The 24136-nt window shown below is 44.8% G+C and overlaps 1 protein-coding gene across 7 annotated transcripts in view; it reads left to right on the top strand.

The window, feature by feature from the left end:
- Positions 1-24136, top strand: part of SLC8A1 (solute carrier family 8 member A1) — a 392824-nt gene that overhangs the window by 2862 nt on the left and 365826 nt on the right. The window contains exon 2 of one of the 7 annotated variants that reach the window (XM_074989178.1): positions 6977-7150. The exons of the other annotated variants lie outside the window; for them this stretch is intronic. The gene's annotated coding sequence lies outside the window, so the exon portion shown is untranslated. The remainder of the gene's footprint in view (positions 1-6976; positions 7151-24136) is intronic. 7 annotated transcript variants of the gene reach the window in all.

Genomic DNA, 24136 nt, shown 5'->3' with positions numbered 1-24136 from the left:
ACATCACTAGGGCCAGAGCAGGAGAGCGTGAAATGGCACAAAATCAGTTTCACAAATGCCAACAGTGGCTGACCTCTCAAGGGACCCTTGGGGACGTGGCCTGGGCCAGTGAGTGCTAATTAAGCCCATTACAAGGCAGTACAGCCTAGCGGACAGAGCATCAGTCTGGCGCCAAGGGAACTTGTCTCTGACGCTGACCCTGAGTGACTTGGGAAAGTCACTTCCCTCATCTTGGCCTCTTTCCTCTTCTACCCTCCTATCTGCCCATTGAGTTTAACTGGTCTCTGGGGCAGAGGCTGGCTCTGTCTAGCACAGGGGTCTGCAACCTGCAGCTCCAGAGCCACATGTGGCTCTTTAAGGACTTCTTTGCAGCTCCTGAAGCTACAATTTCAAAGTAAAAAACAAACCAAAACAAAACCAAAAACCTCCTGATTATTTTTGATAAATGGTGTACGTCTAAAAGCCCAAAAATGAACAACTCCCATCTAAATAGCAAATGATAGGTGATGTTGAAACATTGGATAACTCCCCCTACCATCCTCCAGAGAGAGAAAAGGTTTGGGAGTGCAAATCAGGAAGACAGGGGTGCAAAAACACATGTAATGCATGAGGAAATAGAGTATGTAAAAAGTTTGTGAATGTCCTGTAGTAAACGTATCTCAATACAAATCCATGTATGTGCACTGTTCTTAAAATAGGGGTTACAAAAAGTACGGTTTGATGGTAGTTATTAAGGACCATCTCATATTCACATGCACAGCGGCTCTTGAATTATTGAGTTTTTTACTGAATTGGAAAAAATTGCCCTTCTTGCAATTTTGGTTGCCGACCCCTGGCCTAGCATGTTTGCACTATGCTGGGGGAAGGTGGACAAGAGTTCCTTTGGTGGCACCAGACCCTAACAGAGTACAAACAGCAACAAAGAAGTCAGTTCATGTCTAGGACCTGACTCGTTACCCCGGGTATCGCAGGTTTTCACTGAGGCTCCATAAGAGCCAGTGGCGGGGTTCACTACTCACTGCTGGATTGCACTTCACGTCTCATCTGGAGGTTAGCCCAGCGCTAGCCGAATACCTCTTGCTGCAGGGCGTCATCTTTGTGACTTGGCTGCTCACTCTTAGTACCTGGCTCTCTGCCAGCATCTCTCAGGACAAGCCACTCCCTGCCAGGCAGCCACCGTTCCAGGTCCAAAGCTGTGCCGCTTCCGCCATGGCTGTTGGGGAACCGGCCAGGTCCTATACTCCATGTTCCAGCCCAAAGAGCCTGGGCTCTCCTTCCTCCTAGAGCCAGGTACGACCTTTCTGGACTCTGTCCCAGCAACCTCCACTCCCTGTGCCCTTTCACCCTCCACCCAGGAAGCTCCAGCACATCTCCTACATCTCGGGAAGTGACTGCTGGCCACTTCCCCACACCCCTTCTGTGCTCAGCTCCTTAGCTTTAGAGGCCTGCCCAGCAGGAATGCCATTTTGGGGATGGGGGTGACCTGTGCCTGCAGGGATGGGGGCAAAGTGAGGACAGCAGCTTCGGCAGTGTAACAGCATGCTCAGCAAAGCCAAGCAGCACATTTGAGGAGGAACGACCCTGTGTGCCCTCCGCTGCCCACACACATCACCTCTTTCCAGGGGCTGCTGAGGCACAGGAAAACTCTAGTTTTTGACAGATAACTTGGCAGTTAGTGGACAGGCACACTGTACCTAAGCCCCATATAAAATAAAAAGAAAATTAAGTAAGTCTTAGACCCACTCAGCTCTAATACTAACATGTTCAGAAATCTTGTGACTAGACACTTATGAAACACTGGTTAGCACTAACATTTTACTGTACATTCTTACTTTGTTACTAACTCTGCAGAGAGGGATCAAGCAAGTGAGCAAGTGACACTATCAGGACTCCTGGGCTCTGTCTCAGCTCTGGGAGGGGTGTGGGGCCTAGTGGTTATTCTAGAGAGACAGAGACATTTGCACCCTAGATGATAGCATCAGAATGGCCACCCTGGGTCGGACCAGAGGTCCACCTAGCCCAGTGTCCTGTCGGCCCACAGTGGGCAATGCCAGGTGCTTCAGAAGGAATGAACAGATGACGTAATCATCAAGTGATCCATCCCCTGCTGCCCATTCCCAGCTCCTGGCAAACAGAGGCTGGGGACACTGTCCCTGCCCCTCCTGGCTAACAGCAATTGATGGACCAACCCTCCCTGAACTTATTTTGTTCTTATTGGAACCCTGTTCTAGTCTGGGCCTTTCCACCATCCCTGGGCAAAGAGTTCCACAGGCTGACCATGAATAAATAATTAGCTTGTTTTACATCTGCTGCCTCTAAATTTCACTGTGTAAGTTTCTCGTGTTATGTTAGCAAAGGAGTAAGTCACATTTCCTTAGTCGATTTTTCCACAGCAGACATGGTTTCCTAGACCTCTGACATGTCCCCCACCCTTTTGTCATTTCTCTTCAGAGCTGGAGTCCCAGTCTCATTAATCTCTCCTCATGTCTTAGCTGTCCCTTACCCTTAGTCATTTCTGTTGCCCTTTCACGTCCTTTTCCAAATCCAATATGTTTTTTTTTTTCAGACAGGACAACCAGACATACATGCAGTATTCAAGATGTGGGCATGACATGATTTTATATAGAAGCAATAGGATATTTGCTGTCGTACCTATTCCTTTCCTAATGATTCGCAACATTCTGTTAGCTTTTCAGACTGCCACTGCACATTGAGCAGATGTTTTCAGGGAACTATTCACTATGATTCCAAGATCCCTTCCTTGAGTGGTAACAGCTATTTTAGGCCGCAACATTTTTGTATTTATAGTTGGGATTATATTTTTCCATGTGCATTACTTTGTATTTATCAACACTGAATTCCATCTGCCCTTGGCTGCCCAACACCCAGTTTTGTGAGATCCCTTCATAATTTTTCCCGGTCAGCTTTGGACTTAAATATTTTAAGTGACTTTGTATCATCTGAAAATTTTGCCACCTCACTGTTTAACCCTTTTTCAAGATCATCTGTGAATAAATTCATCAGTCCTGGTCCCAGTAGGGACCCCAGAGCACACCACTATTTATGCCCTAGTCTTTATTCCCTGGTCTTTTAAAAGGAGTAACCAGCAATGTTTTCATGGTCACCTAGGGATCCTTCAATTACTTGAATGACCAACTTTTTGTTATCTAGTCACCCTGCCTCCCTCTGTTTATAAACGAAACTCTCTGCCCTAGAGCAAAGCTGGGGGTAGCACAGAGCTAGGGCATGCACTTTAAAGCAGACCTCAAGTATCAAATCCACAGGAGGGTCAAACTTTAGGTGGAGCTACAGATTCCCCTAGCCTCCCCTGTTAAATGGTGCCCTTGCTGCCCAGGTGAGCTTCACTCTTAATTAAGCATTATTGAGCTCTGGCAACCCTCCAAGTGCAGCCTGTGTGGTTAATTGGCCCATTCCCTCAGCATTTCTAGGGCTGGGGGAAATCCCCATCACAGCATCTGAAATTCACATGCAGGGACTCAGCACTCTGACAGTGGCCTCATGTAACTTAAGTGTCAAGTATCATTTATTGCTTTTGAACATCTTGGCCTGCCTATCTGGAATGCCTCATCCTAAGCTGTAGCTGGTGGGATTTTCCAAAGCAACTATGTGGTTAGGAGCACTGTCAATCGGACTTGTGCACCTAAATCACTGAGGATTTTATGAAAATCTCACCCATTGTTTGCGCATGGATGTGCTCACATTAGCCATACAAGGCTTGTCCTGTCTCTTGTGGAAGTAGGAGCTATGTGATGGGACCATGATGATCCTCTGGTCTGACCTCCCCCATAACACAGGCCATGGAATTAGCCTGAGCATGATTACATCACAGCAGCCTGGGTGACTGAATCCTTTAACCAAACACACACCATGGAACCGTTACAAGAGAATGTGACAAACAGGCTGATTGAAAGCAATCCTAATACTTCCCCTTCAGATGAATAAAATATTTATAATCTAAATCTGTCTGTTGCTTCTGATGAAGAGTTTGAAAATATCCTTTTCCTTTCTAAAGCAAGAGAATACCTTGCACAAATTCAGATCCATCTCCATGGACAAATCCATTCCGTAGCAGCGATCTTCCAAAATTTGCTTTTCAGGTTTTGGCATTTTTCCCCCAGTCTATGAAGGCCCCCATCGCTGCAGCATCTGAACACTCTCCAATCATGAATTAAGCAATGTGATCAACTCACATCACTTGTGGTGCACTTTCCCAAGAGAAACAAAGAAGCAGTCAAGTAGCACTTTAAAGACTAACAAAATAATTTATTAGGTAAGCTTTCATGGGACAGACCCACTTCTTCAGACCATAGCCATACCAGAACAGACTCAACATTTAAGGCACAGAGAACCAGAAACAGTAATCAAGGAGGACAAATCAGAAAAAAATGATTAAGGTGAGGAAATTAGAGAGTAGAGGGGTGGGGGGGAGGTCAAGAATTAGATTAAGCCAAGTATGCAAACAAGCCCCTATAGGCCGTGTCTACACATGCACGCTACTTCGAAGTAGTGGCGCCAACTTTGAAATAGCGCCCATCACGGCAACACGTGTTGGGCGCTATTTCGAAGTTGAAATCGACATTAGGTGGCGAGACGTCGAAGTCACTAACCCCATGAGGGGATGGGAATAGCGCCCTACTTCGAAGTTGAACGTCGAAGTAGGGCATGTGTAGACGATCTGCGTCCTGCACCATCGAAATAGCAGGGTCCGCCATGGCGGCCATCAGCTGAGGGGTTGAGAGAGGCTCTCGCTCCAGCCCCTGCAGGGCTCTATGGTAATCGTGTGCAGCAGCCCTTAGCCCAGGGCTTCTGGCTGCTGCTGCCACAGCTGGGGATCCATGCTGCATGCACAGGGTCTGCAACCAGTTGTCGGCTCTGTGGATCTTGTGTTGTTTAGTGCAAATGTGTCTGGGAGGGGCCCTTTAAGGGAGCGACTTGCTGTTGAGTCCGCCCTGTGACCCTGTCCGCAGCTGTTCCTGGCACCCTTATTTCAATGTGTGCTACTTTTGCATGTAGACGTTCCCTCACAGCGCCTATTTCGATGTGGTGCTGCCCAACGTCGAAGTTGCCAGCCCTGGAGGACGTGTAGATGTTATTCATCGAAATAGACTATTTCGATGTTGCTACATTGAAATAAGCTATTTCGATGTAGCGTGCACGTGTAGACGTAGCCATAGTGACTCAGAAAATTCCCATCCCAGTTCAAACCATGTGTTAATGTGCAGAATTTGAATATAAAAGACAGCTTGGCTGTCTCCCTTTCAAACACGGTGTGAAAATTTTTCTCCAGTAATACACAAACTCTTAAGTAATTAACAGAATGGCCCACTCCATTAGTCAACGTTTTAATGGAGTGGGCCATTCTGTTAATGACTTAAGAGTTTGCGTGTTACTGAAGAAAAAATTTCTTACCACTCTTGAAATGGTGACAGCCGAACTGTCTTTTATATTCAAATTCAGCACATTAACACATGGTTTGAACTGGGATGGGAATTTTCTGAGTCACTATAGGGGCTCATTTGAATACTTGGTTTAATCTAATTCTTGACCTCCCCGCCCTTCTATCCCTCTACTCTCTAATTTGCTCACCTCGATCATTTTTTTCTGATTTGTCCTCCTTGATTACTGCTTTTGGTTCTCTGTGCCTTAAATATTGAGTCTGTTCTGGTATGGCTATGGTCTGAAGAAATGGGTCTGTCCCACGAAAGCTCACCAAATAAATTATTTTGTTAGTCTTTAAAGTGCTACTTGACTGCTTTTTTGTTTTGATAGTATATAGACTAGCACGGCTCCCTCTCTGTTACTTTTCCCAAGAGGGTTGTGTGCACAGTGGGAGCCTGGGGGATTGTATTTAATGTCCATGATGTGATGTGTTTATGGTAGGCATAGAAGTAAAGAAATACTTCTGGCATTTGGACCAAAAGGGAGTGATGGTAGTGTCAGTGCTCGGTCCTTGTGGGAGTAGGTTCTACAGCAGCCAAGGAAGTGCTGGCTTCTGCACAGCTATGCTAGGCAGCCCTTTCCACCTAACTACAGTGAGTAGTCTTAACTGTAGCTCAAGTGCAGCTGGCTTAGAACATGGGGAGGTAAGGGGAGGGGGCTGATACAATTTAATTAACCACAGTCCATTTTCCCCCAAGGAACAACAAAGTAGGAGAGCTCAGATGTGCACGGTGTAACATCTCCATGTAAATGGGGCACTTGGCATTCTGAGTGATGCCATGCCTCGATGCCAGTAAGTGCTGTTTGCTGTCTGTTCTGTTCAGTGCTAAATGTATTCCCAGCACGGGCTAAGCATGTGTGGCTGTTATGTCAGCCTCTCCTTAAACAAAAGCCTTTATTTGTTTTCAAGAAATGGTCCCACCATTTGTATGTTCCCCTGTAACAGTCTGGATCACACAGAACAGAGAGGACATATCACGCTTTCGAGTATACATATTTCTGTTCTTCTATATTAACTGAAGGCCCTGTTGGGTGCAGCAGTGTGTGCCTGGGAGCCCTGTTCCTTGGGAGGCTGAGGCTGGCGGATTGCTTGGGGTTCTAGGCTGCAGTGTGGTGCCTCTAACCTGGCCAGCAGGTTGCTGCAAGACTGGCTAGAACAACATAAACACCATGCTGTGATTGGCACACCCTCTGGGAGGGCTGCTGGTCCAGTTGATCAAGCTGTACGAAGTGTACTCTACCACAGTAAAACTTCTGCAGCAGAAGCCCACACCTGGAACAAGGAAGGGTAGCTTGGGCATCAGGAAACCATTTTAGAATGTCAGAGTAGGTAAGCTCTGGAACAGGCTGTCTAAGGAGAGTGTGTCATCACTGGAGGTTTTTAAGAACAATTTATACTAACACCCAGAAGAAAGTGTTTAGGTTTACTTGGTCCTGCATCTGCACAGGGTTCAGAAGACTATGACCTCTTGAGGACTCTTCTAGCCCTACCATTCTATGACTCTACGATCCTCAGCCCTAGGTGCTGATTCCATGGCTGCTCCAGCCCTGGCGCACCCACTGTGAAAAATTAGTGGGTGCTCTGCATCCCCCTCCCAGGAGCCAAGATGCCTTCTGTGCCCGCAGCACACACTGGTTGCTTGCTGACCAACTCCTTCTCTTCCTTGCCAGCATCTCCCGCTGTGACCAGGTAATTCCCAGTGCTCAATGTTCTTCTGGCCAGGGGGAGGAGTGGGGATATGGCAGACTCAGGAAAGGAGGTAGGGCAGGGGTGAAGGTTTGGAAGAAGGGGTGGAATGGGGGCAGAGGTGATGCAGGATAGGGGTGGGCTTGATGGAAGAGATGGATTGGGGATGGAGTCAGAGTTGGGGTTGAGCACCCTCTGTTAGATGGGAAGTTGGTTCCTATCTCCTCAGCTGGCATAAATCAATGTAGCTCATGAGTCACTTTGAAATTCTGTGGAGGACTGGCTCTGAATTCCTTCCAAAATGCACTTAGAAATGATAAGATCTATATGTGGAGAAAAATCTCAATGCTGCATGTTGCTATGAACTGAAGAACAAAGGTGTTTGTAAGAGGGTCTAAGGCAGCTCAAAGTGATGAAGTAGCTGGGACAGCCGCACATAATGTTGCCCAGAGGCAGTTCTAAGGACTGCCATTCAGAAGTCTGGATTTTGCCCATCTACAATCCTGGGCTTCAGAGTGCTCAGCCTATCTGACTACACTATTTATCAGGTCACCTTCACTCTAGACCCTAAGTCCTTCACACCCTGTAATGCAAATATCCTCACAACACCCCTGGGAAGTAGGCTGGTGCTATCACCCCATTATAAAGAGGGGAGAACTGATCCATTAAGAAAATAAGTGACTTGCCCAAGGTCAAATGGGCAGTCTGTGGCAGAACACAGAATTGATCCCACATCTCCTACTACTAAGCTAGGGCTTTACCTCTTAGACTATCCTTTCTTCTTTAGGTGCAGGGCCAGTTTTGCATTGAAGCAGGAGGGTTTACAACCCTACTTCAGTATCTACCAATGGATGTTCTGGCTGTTGTAGCTTTGCCTCTGAAACACTCATGGGCCAAAATGCCCAGGCCCTGGGGACCTACAGGAGGCTCTGTATTTCATATGTAGCAACCTCAAAGAAAGGGGCCATATTTTCAGTGGTGCTGAGCAAATACAACCCCTAACTAAGTAACCAGCAGGGTTGGATTAAGAGAGGGGCTTTAGGGGCTGCAGCACAGGGTGCTAGGCTAAGCGGGCACCCCTAGCCAGTGACTCTGGGCTGCAGCCCCTAAAGTGCCTATGTGCTGGAGCTCTGCCTGATGGTGGGGGTGGGGAAGTGGATCTGTGCACCACCATTCTCTGTTCTCTGGCCTCAGCTAGCAGCACTTGTCTGCAGGCTCTAACCCCACAGTTCCCATTGACCAGAAATTGCAGCCAATGAGAGGGGTGCTTGTAAGCGGAGGGCTATGCAGAACCACTTGTTTCCTGCCAGGAGCTGTGCCAGGTAAGTGCCCCACTCCCTCCTCCCTCCCATCCGCATCCTTCTCTCTTGCCCGCTTCTGCACACTAGCTAGTGCGCAGACCCTGCACCTCCATGCCACTTCCTGGCAGCCCTCTCCCACAAATTAAACCCCTAATTTTTGGCCCCATCTTGGAGTATAGAGGGCCCCACAAAATCTACTGTCCCCAGGTCCCCAGAAGAGTTAATCCAGCCCTGGTCACCAGCAGCCACTGGCTGTCCCCAAGTGTTTGGTAAACTGGTTATTTTAATTTCAGTGCCTAAATATAGTTATGGGAACTGTCCTGCCCCCTAGGTTTACAATGCTGGCCATCATCTCTCTGTAGCAGGTTAACTATATTCTGATCTTCCAGCCATACCAAGAGACACACACTTCCCTCTTTCCAACCTACTAAACAAACAGACGGTGACATATTTTCCTTCAGAGGCTACTTCTCAGCTTGCTGTTCATGTCCAAGTTTGGCAAGAATAACATTAGGAACTCATAGTGTTACCTTTTTTCCTTAAAGCAAAACAAAAAGTAAAGATCTTGTATGTCCAAGCTCAAGTCAGTGAGCAACGGCTGGATTTGCTGTCAGTATGATGAGATTGCCAACACATATCGCACCGTTTTAGAGAGAGAAGTGGACGAGCTGACTTTTATATTCAAATTCGGCACATTAACACATGGTTTAAATCGTGATGGGAACTTTCTGAGTCACTATAGGGGCTCGTCTGCATACTTGGCTCAATCTAATTCTTGATCTTCCCCCCCACCCCTCCACTCTCTGATTTGCTCACGTTGATTATCTTTTTCTGATTTGTCCTCCTTGCTTACTGTTTTTGGTTCTCTGTGTCTTAAATATTGAGTCTGTTCTGGTCTGGCTATGGTCTGAAGAAGTGGGTCTGTCCCACGAAAGCTCACCTAATAAACTATTTTGCTAGTCTTTAAAGTGCTACTTGACTGCATTTTGTTTTGATAGTGTATAGACTAGCACGGCTTACTCTCTGTTACTATATAAGTTAATAGAAATAGATGCAGACCACTGGATGTCGGTAATCCTTAGCATTATGCTGTGATTTGGCCAAATGTTCTACACTGATGAGAAATGTATCCACTGGAATATTTTTAACAATGGCACCGGATTCGAGAGACTAGTGTTTGTTTTACTCTGGACAGTAATTCATTCCATATGATCCTTTAAACATGTTACATGTTAAGCCATTTGAAACTGAGAATTATTTTTTCAGGGTGACCTCCTGGGCTTTAAAAATCCACTGGGTTTAGTCTGCTTATGGAACACTATTTAACCAAAACAAGATACTGACAGCACCCCATCATCGCGGCACAATGCCTGACTTAGGCGCAGGAAAGGCACTCTGGGTTGCCCCAGCTTTCATTAGACTATGAGAGAGCTTCCTTCTCCTTCAGTTTCCAAAGAGAATGATATTTACTTCTCTGTGCTGCTATCTCTGACAGCCTTCAGAAGCCATCCACATTTGATATTAAGGGTCTGGCACCAGGGGGGGTCTGGATCTATTTGAAAAGCTAATGTAGTTTTAATTTCCAGCATTTATGTTCTCTGCACACTTTTCCAAAATGCTGCAAAGTCAAATCACTCAGGAAACCTTACCATCAACTCCCATAGCCAATTTTCATAGCCAGATCAACATATGGCAGAGAGAGGAGTCTTATCTCTTTGGTGTGTTAATTATTGGGTAAAAGACCTTAAACAGACAGTTATGCAGCTGTCAGAAGTACTCACAGAAAAATAAAGGATGCCATTGCCATTCATTTTTCTTACCTTTAACACGAATAGTTTCAGCACTTTTTCCTACAGTAAATTAATGAGACATGAGAACTGTCACAGAGCCCCTGGGAAGCAACTAACAGTCATTGTTAAGCTGAGACAAAGAATCCAATATATCTCCAGGTGGTTTCGCTCACAGCTTTCTGAAAGGCACAGCAGACTGCCCCACCCAGCTGGAGTGTTGCGCAGTGCTCAAATGCCTTGCAAATATGTACTAACCTACAGTCGGATGGAGCTACACTACCTGATGGAAGTGAACACCTGAGACATTCACCTAGTTCAGAAACATTTTAGCCACCAGATTTTGAACAATTCCCTACCCCACATCCCTCAAATACATCACTTGATAAGTAGATGGAGCATTAAGCTGATGTGGACTGAAATGAATTTCTAAGATGAGCAGGACTCAGTGTCCTCGGGACAGAATGAAAGACTTAATTATGACTTCATGTGTCCCTGACAAACACTTGTTACATAGCACACCCAACTTAGCACATATGCCAAGCCTGCTGTAGCTGAGGTTGTGCCTCATGTTGTGGGGGAGAGCAGACTGTGGTGTATGGTGCATTCCTTTGTCGAAGAAGAAAGTTCCATAGAGAAGTGCATAGTCTATTACTGTAGGTACATCTACTGCATGATTGACAAAGTGGCAGTCAATTTTCCAGGGCTCAATTTTTAGCACACTGCGTGGGAACACACTAAATCAAACCATCAGGGCTCTACAGTCAACCCTGGTACTCCTCCCAACAAAGTTGCTGGGAGAGTTTCTCCTGTTGACCTTCCACTGTTGGGACAGCAGAAAAAAAATCCATTTCGGTTACATTGACTCCAGCTATGCAATTCACATAGCTGAAGTGTCATAGCTTAAAAGGATTCTTCCCTGTAGTGTAGACCTGGCCTCAGTGGAAACACACTCTGAGGGCATCAGGACATGGTAATGAGACACACCATAACTTCACTTCCATACTCTTAAAGCTGGGGGGACTGACACATACCCTGAATCCCTTTAGAATACAGGGTTGTTTGGATTTTTAAAAAATCTGGAATCTATTATGGAGATGTGGGCTCTACAAAGAAGCATTACATATATTCTGCTGACAGCCCAACCAATTATCGATTGATTACAATTTCTAAGGGCTTGTCTACACTTACTGATAGATGGACACTCTGGAGATCAATCTTCTGGGGGGTTGATTTAATGGGTCTGGTAGGAAGGCACTAAATTGACCTTTGCTCGCACTCCGGTTGACCCCAGTACTCCGCAGTATAGTGAGGAGTAAGGGAAGTTGGCAAGAGAGTTTCTCCCATTGACTCCAAAAAGTGGGGGTGCTGTGGTAAGTCAAACCAAGATAAGTTGATTCCAGGTAAGCTGTTACATTACTAGAACTGCACAATTTAGTTAAACTTTGCCCCCTAGTATTGTCCTGCCCTAAAAATTGTATGCGTACAACAGGAATTTTATCTGGCAAAGAGTTTTATCCATTAGCTACCAAGTGGAGCACAATCTACTTAAACTTAACCTAAATTCTAATTTATAAACACAGGAAAAACTGTTGCACCAAGTCTCATCAAGAGTCCTCTCTGCACCATTGGATAAATGCAATATGTTTGGTTTTTTTAAGATATCTGCTCAGAAGAAAAGGTAAGACTGCCAATGTCAGATCATTTTTGTTCAGAATATTCAGAGCACATAAAAATCAATAATATTTCATACTCAGGCTATGTCTACACAGCTAGCATTATTTCAGGATACAAAGATATCCCAAAATAGCTTCCTCCACTTGACAAAGGGGGTGGAGGAGATACCCAAGAAAGATGTGTTGATCATCGGAAGAGAATGGAATGCGAAGGTTGGAACAGATAATGAAGGTTGGGAGAGAGTCATGGAAAGCTTTGGATATGGAGAAAGAAATGAATGAGGTGAGAAGCTGGTAGAGTTTGCTACAGAGCATGAGATGGTGGTCTGCAACACGAGATTCCAACAAAAGGACTGTAGGAAGTGGACGTGGTGATCGAATGACGGGAAATCCAAGAACATGATAGATTTGATTTTGACAAGAAGAAGATGAATAACATCAGCACAGCAGTGCCGAACTTTCCAAGGAGTGGATATAGACTCAGACCACAGTCTAGTGATCACAAACATCAAGATAAAACTCAAAAAAAAATGTAAGACCCAGTTTATGAAAAGAAGAGACGTGGCAAGGCTATGTGAGGAAGAAACAGGGAATACATACAGAACAGCGCTCCAAAAGAAGATTAAGAATATCACCACAGAGAAAGACCTAGATAAGAGAGTTGCAGGGATACCCATAGCTATACAAGAGGCAATTGAGCACTCTGTTCCAGAAGAAGAAAAGATCAATAAGAAGTGGATTACCCAGGAGACACTGAAGATGGGACAAGAGAAGAGAGCGCTGAAGATTATAAGAGATGTCTCTGAGATGGCAGAACAGCAATATAGGGTGAAATGCAATGAGGTAAGGAAAGCAGCCAGAAAGGATAAGGAGAAATGGTTGGAGGAGCAGCGTGAAGATATAGAGAGGTATTATGGTGAATGTAAGACCAGGGAGGTGTATAAGACAATTAGGAATATTAATAGGAAATGGCAACCAAAGCAGATGGCGATCAAAGATGAGAATGAATAAGTGCTCATGAACAGGGAGAAGATTGTGCAGTGATGGACGAAATATTGCACCGACCTATGCAATGCACAGTTGCACCCGAGTGTCTCAGAGAGTGTCTCCACCGAGCATCTAGAGCGAGACCGATACTTTGAAGGAGGAAGTAGAAAAAGCAGTGAAACTAAAGAACAACAAGAGCCCTGGAAATGATAAGATCATGGGAGAGATGATCAAATACGGTGGAGAAAGCATGATTCAGGAAATACACAGTCTATGTAATATAGCATGGAAAGAAGGGAAGGTGCCTAAGGAACGGACAACATCTGTGCTAGTGACAATACCCAAGAAAGGAAGTACATTGGAGTGCAAGAACTACAGAACGATTGCCCTAATGAGTCATCTAGGCAAGGTGCTGATGATAGTGACTGAGAGACTATGATCACGATAGAAGAACATATAGCAGACGGGCAAGCGGGGTTCAGAAAAGACAGAAGTACCATACAGAAGATATTGGCACCAAGACTGATAGCAGAAAAAGCTCAATGAAAGAACAAGAACATATACACTTGCTTCATCTATTTTCAAAAGGCATTTGACAGTATAGATGAGAAAGTGACTTGGGCGGTGTTGGAGTCAGATGGAGTGGATAGCAGACTGATACGGTTGTTGAAGGATATCAGTGACAATGCGGAGGCAGCGGTGAGAACATGCGGGGAGTTGGGAAGTTGGTTTAAAACAAGTAGAGGTACGAGACAAGGAGATCCCATATCACCAAGTATCTTCATCGCACATGTGGAGAGAGCAATGGACAAGATCAAGGAAGAGGTGGAAGGGGTATCTGTGCATGGGAAAAGAATTAACAACTTGAGGTTTGCAGATGATATAGTTATAACTGAGGAAGATCAGGAGAAGCTAGCAAAAATGGTGCAGGTGTTAAATGAAGAAGGGAAGTGGTACGGACTGATTATGAACACCGATAAAACAAAAACAATTGTATTTGGAGATAAGGAAATAGGAAGGAAGATCAGTGTTGATGGTATTGAACTAGAAAATGTAGAGAAGTTCATGTATCTGGGGAGCAACATAATGTATAATCTAGACTGTAAGAAAGAAATAGCGACTAGAATAGTGAAAGCAAGAGTGAGGATGAAAGCGATGGATAAGATCTGGAAAAACAAAGCAATTAGCTTAAGAACAAAGCTGAGCATCTTGAAAATGTTTGTATTCAGCAGCATGTTGTATGGATGTGAGACATGGATGATAACGAAAGATTTGAAGAGAAGAATATTGGCATTCGAAAGGAGTTGTTATAGAAAGATGCTTAGAATAGGATGGATGCAGAAGGTCACCAATGATGAATTATATAGAAAGATACAGCCAAAAGATAACCTGCTGCAGAAGGTTATAAAATGGAAGCTACAACTATTTGGGCACATTTGCAGAATGAATGACGGATGAAAAATCAAGACCCTGGTATTCGGCATAATGGACGGGTCGAATAGGAGGGGCAGACCTCACAGAGAATGGATAGATGATGTAGTAGGTTGGTGCGGAGCTAGTCTACAGAAACTAAGCCACTCCGCACTGGACAGGGAAAGATGGAAGGAAATAGTGAGAGAGGCATCAGACACCAACAGACGCTGAGCCCACAATTATTGATGGTGATGATGATGATGATGATGATCTTGGCATAGGTGCCCAGTTTTTGAGATAATGGGTGTGCTATTCCAGCAACCCTGTAGACCTCATTGCAAGAGGAGTATAGGGATGCCTCAAAACTAGGCTTTATTTCAGCATGTGGTGCTGTTTAGACAGGGCCATGTGCCAAAATAGCTTGTTTCGAAATCTACTAAAAATAAGCTATCCAATTTACATAGCACAAATTGTGTAGCTTATTTCAAGGTTAGGGCACCATATAGACATAGCCCAGGAGGCCAGCTGGACGTAAAGGAAAACAGGACTCGATGCCCCATTCTAAGCCCATTTCAGAAGTCAATCTTACTAAGCAAGTCATTATCAAGAACCACCATCATAAAAACAGAGTTTGTTAAAAAAAAATCCTACAATTCACTAGAATTTTTAATAAAGAATCCTGTAGTAATATCAGTAAACAGTGTTTTATGCAGATGTCTCTGTTTTCCACATATCTGATTCTATCCAGTGACCTATGTCACATTCATGGCATTGCACAGCCAGTGGAGAAAAGGGTGCAGTTGTCCAGAAAAACTAAATAGCATCCATTATTTTTGCTATTACCAAATGCAAATTCATATTATACTGATATTGCTTTTTGAGTGGAATGTTCTCACGATTGCTCATTATCATAAGTTGAATGTTTCTGAAAAGTTTGAGCAAAATACATAAGCCTGTTTTTGAATTGAGATAGGGCAAAAAGACATTTGTTTTACTGTACATAATCTTTTCAACATTTGTGTTTGATGAAGAATACAAAAATGAATGATCACTTAGGGAGTGATTTTCCATGACAATGGAAAATATCTATCCCTTTCAATAAGGACATTTGACTTAAATGTTCCTAACTTAAAATAGCCTGATTGGTTATCTTTAAATATGCCTTGGAGTATAGATCTCAAAGAATGCAACAGAACAAGACTCTGACCTTAGTAATTACAATGTTTTGCAAGTACAAATTTCCTAAGTTCATCTTGATTCACTATTTCAAGTCTATCTAGTGAATTTTATTTGCCGAATGTTGCCTTTTATTTTTGGCCCATTTCTGATCTGCCAACTCATACTTTTTATTAATTCATTCCTTGCTTGAATACATTTCTTAAGATTGTTCTCAAAGTACTTACTTTGGCTCAGTCCTGTGAAGACTGGAGCGCTCATTTAGCTTTGCGTAAAAGAGTAGTCCCACTGCCACCCAGTCAAGCTAAGCATATGCACTGTTCATTGTAGGAGTGGCCAGAAGGAGATGTAGGAATGAATATATGCTTGATGGTTCACTGTTAGTTATTCTTAGTGTGTGGCTGGTTACTTGACTCACATGATGGTTTTTCTACTCCCTGACTGGGTGAATGGGGGCATGGAACATGTCAAGTTGGCCTGGCAAACATTTCTGGCACAAAACGGCATCGCAGCACAAATTCCTAGGAGCATTTGCAAGATGTTTGCTTTCCAACAGCATTCCAGTGAACTAAAAAGGAAGCTGTGGCAACTGACAGCAGCTGAGGATCTGCCCCCAACACTCCCAAAGCCTTGTTCCGGAGGGCTTCATGGGCTGAAGAATTATTCCAGACGTGCCAAACAACCCCCAGACAAGAGAACTGAAAAGCCTGTTTCAAGAGCGCTCATCCTGCCAACAACCCTCAGTTTGCTTCAATGCCCTGCTTCAGTGTATAACTAGACATCGTCTCCTCCCTCCCTCCATTACTGCCAGTCTCTCGTTACTCTGCACTGAGTCCTTGGCCCCAACACACAGCAGGGGCTATTTCTTCAACTTACTAATATACGTGTCTTCGAATCGGCCTTGTTGGTCACAACTGTGTCTATGAAGCAGCGCAGTGAGCAATAGACCAAGATCCCCCTTGCCTTCAAATATAACACTGCCACTACACCACCCAGCTGCCCTCAGCTGGAGATGTCAAAGCCCTTGACAATGGTGGTCAGGATCATTGTTACTGGGAAGCCGAGCAGGTTAAACTAGTGCCTAGGTTCAACCAGCAGATCAGTGCAGTGCCAGAATTAGAACACTGGTCTCAAGCCCTGACTCAGTTTGTTGGCCTATGGCCAAAGCTTGTGTTGTGCCTATTGCAGTGCTGGCCATGCAGGTTTGCAGTGCTGCAAAATAGGAAGTTCCCTCATTCATTTCAGTTTGCCTGTCATCTCCGGAACCTATTGTTTCCACGTGACCTCTCACAACCCTAGCAGAAACATTCAGCTAATGACCAGGCACCAAACAGCTACACAGGGTGGGAGGCCGTCAGAGCAGAGAGTGGGTTTGGTTGGATGTATTGTTGTATGCAACGGAGAGGGGGTTGAGTGAAAGAGACATGCTGGGAAGGGACATTCATGCCTCCACCCCACATCAGACCCACTTAGCCCCTTGTCCTATACAGTCCTATGACTCCCCACACACCACCCCAAGGAACCCACCAGTAAAGCTCTGCTTCTCCAAGGCTCCCAGCCAACTGCCCCATACCCCTCAGCCCTGATTCCAGGAAATGCTTTCCCCCACCTTGACCCATCCTTTGTGTGAGTTTGAGCTGTAGGAGTATGGAGGGAGCAGACTGGCAGAGGGGAGAGTCAGGCTGTGGTGGAGCACTGAGGCAGCAAAGGGGAAGACTGTGAATGCACTGCCCTGCTGAGCTCAGCCCCCTGTTCATCTCCATGTCCTTCTGCCACACTCAGCAAATCCCTGGCTGAACTCCTGCACCATACCCTTAGCAGGAAATTGCTCCCACATGTGAGGAGCTGGAAACCAGGAAAGAACAAGAGATTGTGGGAGGAACAGAAGCTCGGGGTGGAAGCTGGAGTTTGTGCAATCTGCAGTAGGAAACTACTACATACAGAACAGATGGGGTTTGGTTCGGAAAGGGAAAGATAGCAGAGTGTTGCCCTTTCCTATGACTTCCTCACAACTCTCAAAATCTTTGGTGTGGTCTTTAAAGCCCCAGATCCTGGAGTAAGGGGAGCAAGTGAGGCTCTCAACTTCCATTTGAAAGACAAGAGACATTTCTGCTTCTTGTGGCTCAGAAATGAGACCCCTAAAGGGCTAAAAGCCATAACATAAGAACATAAGAATGGCCATACTGGGTCAGACCAAAGGTCCATCCAGCCCAGTATCCCGTCTGCCGACAGTGGCCAATGCCAGGTGCCCCAGAGAAGGAGAACAGAAGACAATGATCAAGTGATTTATCTCCTGCCATCCAGCTCCTGCCCTTGTACTGAAGGCTAGGGCACCATACTTTACCCCTGGCTAATAGCCATTTATGGACCTAACCTGCAAAAATTTATCAAGCTCTTTTTTAAACCCTAATAGAGTCCTGGCCTTCACAGCCTCCACCGGCAAGGAGTTCCACAGGTTGACTGTGCACTGTGTGAAGAAAAATTTCCTTTTATTAGTTTTGAACCTACTACCCATCAATTTCATTTGGTGTCCCCTAGTTCTTGTATTATGGGAAAAGGTAAATAATTTTTCTATATTCACTTTCTCCACACCATTCATGATTTTATATACCTCTATCATATCGCCCCTCAATCACCTCTTTTCCAGACTGAAAAGTCCCAGTCTCTCTAGCCTCTCCCCATATGGGACCCGTTCCAAACCCCTAATCATCTTAGTCGCCCTTTTCTGAACCTTTTCTAATGCCAACATGTCTTTTTTGAGGTGAGGAGACCACATCTGCACACAGTACTCAAGATGTGGGCGTACCATAGTTTTATATAGGGGAAGTATGATATCTTTTGTCTTATTATCGATCCCTTTTTTAATAATTCCTAACATCCTATTTGCTTTACTAACTGCCGCTGCACACTGCGTGGATGTCTTCAGAGAACTATCCACTATAACTCCAAGATCCCTTTCCTGATCTGTCGTAGTTAAATTTGACCCCATCATGTTGTACGTGTAATTTGGGTTATTTTTTCAAATGTGCATTACCTTACACTTACCCACATTAAATTTCATTTGCCATTTTGCTGCCCAATCACTCAGTTTGCTGAGATCTTTTTGTAGTTCTTCACAATCCCTTTTGGTTTTGACTGTCCTGAAAACTTGGTGTCATCTGCAAACTTTGCCACCTCACTGCTTACCTTATTTTCTAGATCATTGATGAACAAGTTGAACAGGATCAGTCCCAGGACTGACCCCTGGGGAACACCACTAGTTACCCCCCTCCATTGTGAAAATTTACCATTTATTCCAACCCTTTGTTTTCTGTCTTTTAACCAATTCCCGATCCATGAAAGGATCTTTCCTCCTATCCCATGAACGCCTAATTTACATAAAAGCCTTTGGTGTGGGACCATGTCAAAGGCTTTCTGGAAATCTAGGTATATTATGTCCACTGGGTGCCCCTTGTCTGCTTGTTTATTAACCCCTTCAAAGAATTCTAATAGATTAGTTAGACACGACTTCCCTCTGCATGCTGACTTTTGCCCAACAATTCGTGCTCTTCTACATGCCTTGCAATTTTATTCTTTACTATTGTTTCTACTAATTTGCCTGGTACTGATGTTAGACTTATCGGTCTATAATTGCCAGGGTCTCCTCTAGAGCCTTTTTTAAATATTGGCGTTATATTGGCCATCTTCCAGTCATTGGGTACCAAAGCGGATTTAAAGGCTAGGTTACAAACCACTGTTAATAACTCCGCAACTTCACATTTGAGTTCTTTCAGAACCCTTGGGTGAATACTGTCTGGTCCTGGAGACTTGTTACTATTCAGCTTATCAATTAACTCCAAAACCTCCTCTAATGTCACTTAAATCTGGGAGAGTTCCTCAGATTTGTCACCTAAAAAGGCTGGCTCAGATTTAGGAACCTCTGTAACATCCTCAGCCATGAAGACTGAAGCAAAGAAATCATTTAATCGCTCCACAATGGCACTGTCTTCCTTGATCGCTCCTTTTATATCTTTATCGTCCAAGGGCCCCACTGCTTTTTTAGTGGGCTTCCTGCTTCTAATGTATTTAAAAAACATTTTACTATCATTTTTTGAAGTTTTGGCTAGCTGTTCCTCAAAATCTTTTTTGGCTTTTCTTACTACATTATGACACTTAATTTGGGAGTGTTTGTGTTCCTTTCTATTTTCCTCACTAGGATTTGACTTCCACTTTTTAAAAGCTGCCCTTTTCTCTCTCACTGCCTTTTTAACATGGCTGTTAAGCCATGGTGGTTCTTTGTTAGGTCTCTTACTGTGTTTTTTTATTTGGGGTATACATTTAATTTGGGCCTCTAGTATGGTGTCTTTAAACAGTTTCCATGCAGCTTCCAGGGATTTTAGTTTACCTACTCTACCTTTTAGTTTCTGTTTAACTAGCTTCCTCATTTTAGTGTAATTCCCCTTTTTGAAATTAAATGCCAGAGTGTTTGACCGCTGAGGTGTTCTTCCCAACACAGGAATATTAAAAGTTATTATATTGTGGTCGCTATTTCCAAGCAGTCCAGTAACAGTTACCTCTTGGATCAGACCCTGCATTCCAGTCAGTACTAGAGCGAGAATTGACTCTCCCCTTGTGGGTTCCTGTACTAGCTGCTCCAAGAAGCAGTCATTTAAGGCATCAAGAAATTTAATCTCTGAATCCCGTCCTGAGGTGACGTGTACCCAATCAATATGGGGATAATTGAAATCTCCTATTATTACTGTGTTTTTTATTTTGATAGCCTCTCTAATCTCCCTTAACATTTCAGCATCACTATCACTGTCCTGGTTAGGTGGTCGGTAATATATTCCTAATGCCATATTCATATTAGAGGAATGAATTGTTATCCATAATGATTCTATGGAACATTTTGATTCCTTTAGGATTTTTGCTTCATTTGATTCTATATTATCCTTCACATATAGTACCACTCCGCCACCCGCACGACCTGTTCTGTCTTTCCGATATAATTTATATCCCGGTATGATAGTGTCCCACTGATTGTCCTCATTCCACCATGTTTCCGTGATGCCTATTATGTCAACTTCCTCCTTTGATATGAGGTACTCCAGTTCACCCATCTTATTAGACAGACTCCTAGCATTTGTGTAAAAGCACTTTAAAAAACTACCACTATTTATATGTCCGCCGTTCACAGACGCTTTGGATTTTTTTATATGCGATTGTTTCACATCTGATCTTGCCCGTATATTATTTCCCACGTTCCCCATCTGACTAATTTCTAGGGAATCCCTATCTATGGAGCCTCGTGTAAGAGAAGTCTCCGTCCGATCCAGGTGCTCCCCCGCACCAATCGACTTTCCCCCACCTCTTAGTTTAAAAACTGCTCTACGACCTTTTTAATGTTTAATGCCAGCAGTCTGGATCCACCTTGATTTAGGTGGAGCCCATCATTCCTGTATAGGCTCCCCCTACCCCAAAAGTGTCCCCAGTTCCTAATAAATCTAAACCCCTCTTCCCTACACCATCGTCTCATCCACGCATTGAGACTCTGAAGTTCTGCCTGTCTATCTGGCCCTGCGCGTGGAACTGGAAGCATTTCAGAGAATGCCACCATAGATGTTCTGGATTTCAGTCTCTTTCCTAGTAACCTAAATTTGGCCTCCAGAACATCTCTTCTACCCTTCCCTATGTCATTGGTACCAACATGTACCACGACCACTGGCTCCTCCCCAGCACTGCCCATAAGTCTGTCTAGATGCCTCGAGAGATCCGCAACCTTCGCACCAGGCAGGCAAGTCACCATACGGTTCTCCCGGTCATCACAAACCCAACTGTCTATCTTTCTAATGATCGAATCCCCCACTACTAAAACCTGCTTCTTCCTAACAGCTGGCGCTCCCTCCCCCGGAGAAGTATCCTTGGTGTGAGAGGATACCATAGCACCCTCTGGAAGGAGGGTCCCAACTATGGGATGGTTTCCCTCTGCTCGCATTGACTGCTCTCCTTCCCTGAGCCTTTCATCCTCCGTAACAGCATCAGGACTGTCAGACTGGAGGTGGGACAGCCCTACTATGTCCCGGAAAGTCTCATCAACGAACACCTCTGCCTTCCTTAGCTCCTCCCGTTCAGCCACCCTGGCCTCCAAAGCACGCACTCTGTCTCTGAGGGCCAGGAGCTCCTTGCATAGAGTGCACACATATGCCACCCGCCCACAGGGTAGGTAGTCATACATATTGCACTCAACACAATAAACAGGATAGCCCCCACTCTGCTGCTGGGCTTCTGCCTCCATTTCCTACTCTAATTATATATGAGGGTTTAATTAAATGTTTCAGATAGAGGTTGTTATAAAGGATTTAAGTTTAAGGGCAATAGAAGTCACTGGCTCCCTCCAAGCTCCCCCTCTAAACTCCCCTCTCAAAACTCCCTCCTGTTAGCACTCACCCTGTTCGCAAGCACCCGGTCGCAAAGCTTGCAGCATTTATTGCCTTATCACTGATTGACTGCTTTGCCTGCTATGCAAATCAGAAGGTGAATAAACAGAAGCCCTCGTTTATTAACGCATGAATTCTAGGGGAAGTGCACGGTTTTGGGGTTGGACTCCCTCTTTCTGAGAGCATAAGATGTGCTGTATAGCTCCTCATGTCCACGCTGTCCTGCACCAGCGGTGGCTGGGTCACAGCTAGCTATGGCTGTGGCTAGCAGTACTGCACCTTTTGCTAGCAGTGTGAGCTCATTCTACTAGAACCTGCAGTTGCAAGTTCTACACCTATGCTATACCCAGGAGACATAAAGCCAGCAGGGAATTTTCTAATGCTGTGCTCCCACCAGCAGCTGCTCTCATGCACAGATGGATGTCCATGGATGATTCCCTGTGGTCCTAATATACATTTTATATTACTTGTGAGGCCCGCATGGGGAGACAGACAGCTTTGCCATCAGTGTGATGCACTACTAATATATAGCAGATTGTAATAAATAGTTTGGAGGGTTTTCCATTAGACAAATGGCACATGACTATCTCAGATGCCTTTATACCATTGAAAAATAAAACCAAAAGATCCATAAAGAAAACCACTCCCAGGCAGAAGAGAGCCTGTGACTGAGGAGATAAAGTTCATAAATATGTGAAAGTAACAGAAGTTGAAAATAGCCTTCAGTCTTATTACAATGCAGTTTCATTTCTTAGAACACATCTACTGTGTGTTCTTCTGCGCCGCTTCAATCTCTTTTCTTCGTTTCTCCGTTTTAAATTATCACTCACAGAACCTCAGCAGCATTTATTGCCTTATCACTGATTGACTGCTTTGCCTGCTATGCATGACTTATTTATTGCATAGCACAGAGAAGAGAAATATTAGTGGTTCACAAATCTTTGAAATATCTCCAACCTTCCTACAGAATTCTAGGCATACATAGGTAGGGAGAGCCAGCTCCTGCCCCAGGCAGCTTACAGTGTAAAGAGTAAAGGCAGCAAAGGGTAGAAGAAATGGGCTCGTACTGCCTTGGTTTTTACAACTAGGTTGTTGAGGCCCCCAGCTTTCCTGAGTCTTCCTCTTATGCCAGTCCTCTTCCCACACTCACCTCTTTTCCTTCTGTCCCCTGGTTGCCCTGATGTGGGAGGCCTTTAGGCCTGGGCAAACTAGCATATCCCTGTTCCATGTTTCTACCGCAGCAGTGCCAAGAGGAACAGACTTGACTGAAGTTCCAGGGGAGCAGGTGCTGAGCAAACCATTTCCCAGACACAACACTAACACAAAAAGACTCTGAAGAGCTTGCAGATAAGGGAGACCATCAATGTTTGAGGACTGTGGAAAGAAGGGGCAGTCCCATAGCCAGACTATTTATACCTGTCAGACTAGAGGATCAGACTAGAGGATCACAAGAGACCTTCTGACCACCAGATCTATGAAGTAATGTTAACTCTCCTGATCTGCCTCTTTCCCCATGCATCATTAGGGGTGGAATCCTTCTAGGTCCAACGGACATATTCAAAGGGGCAGAGAAGCGCGCCTTACAGAATGGCTCTGGGAAAGAACCACAGAAAGAGGCACGTGGATGTCTGGGTGAAATGCTGACACATGACCGACGGGGCCAGGCAAAGAGGTGAAGCCAGAGCAGACAGTTCATGAGGGAAAGAGCAGTGAGGGACTTGGGAGAAGACAAAAAACCTGAATCTGATGTAACATCAGCTCTGCAGTGGAAGGAGGGAGTGGCCTGGGCAGAGCAGTGCGCAAGGGGGGTTGATCCATTTCCCTTGGACTGCAGTGGGGTGTTATAGTGTCCGAGAACCTAGAGAGAAGGAGCTGATGTTGATCAAGACAAAACTGGATGGTACTGTGACCTGTGACATGCTGGTTTTCTGCCTGAAGAAGCACCCCGTTTTAGAGAGACATGTCCTATTCTGGGAGGCCATTTCCCATGCTGGTGGCTCAGAGGTTTGCTTTTCATTCTGTGTTAGACATTCAGCCGGTCTTCATGGCTCAGGGAATATAAAGATGGCACTTCCACACAGCTGTCTGAGGTCATTCACTTCTCATTTTTAAAGACAGGGATGACTTCCCCAGGTCAAGGTAGTCAAATACATTGTATGGAGAAGACTAAATTACCTTTCTCATGAAGGGCGATGGGCCACAGCTGAACAGCGAGGGTCATGCACTCACTTCC

Source organism: Carettochelys insculpta, chromosome 3, assembly GCF_033958435.1.
Source record: "Carettochelys insculpta isolate YL-2023 chromosome 3, ASM3395843v1, whole genome shotgun sequence".
In the NCBI taxonomy this organism is placed as follows: domain Eukaryota; kingdom Metazoa; phylum Chordata; order Testudines; family Carettochelyidae; genus Carettochelys; species Carettochelys insculpta.
The sequence above is the reverse complement of the archived record's forward strand: the minus strand, read 5'-3'. Positions and strand labels throughout refer to the sequence as shown.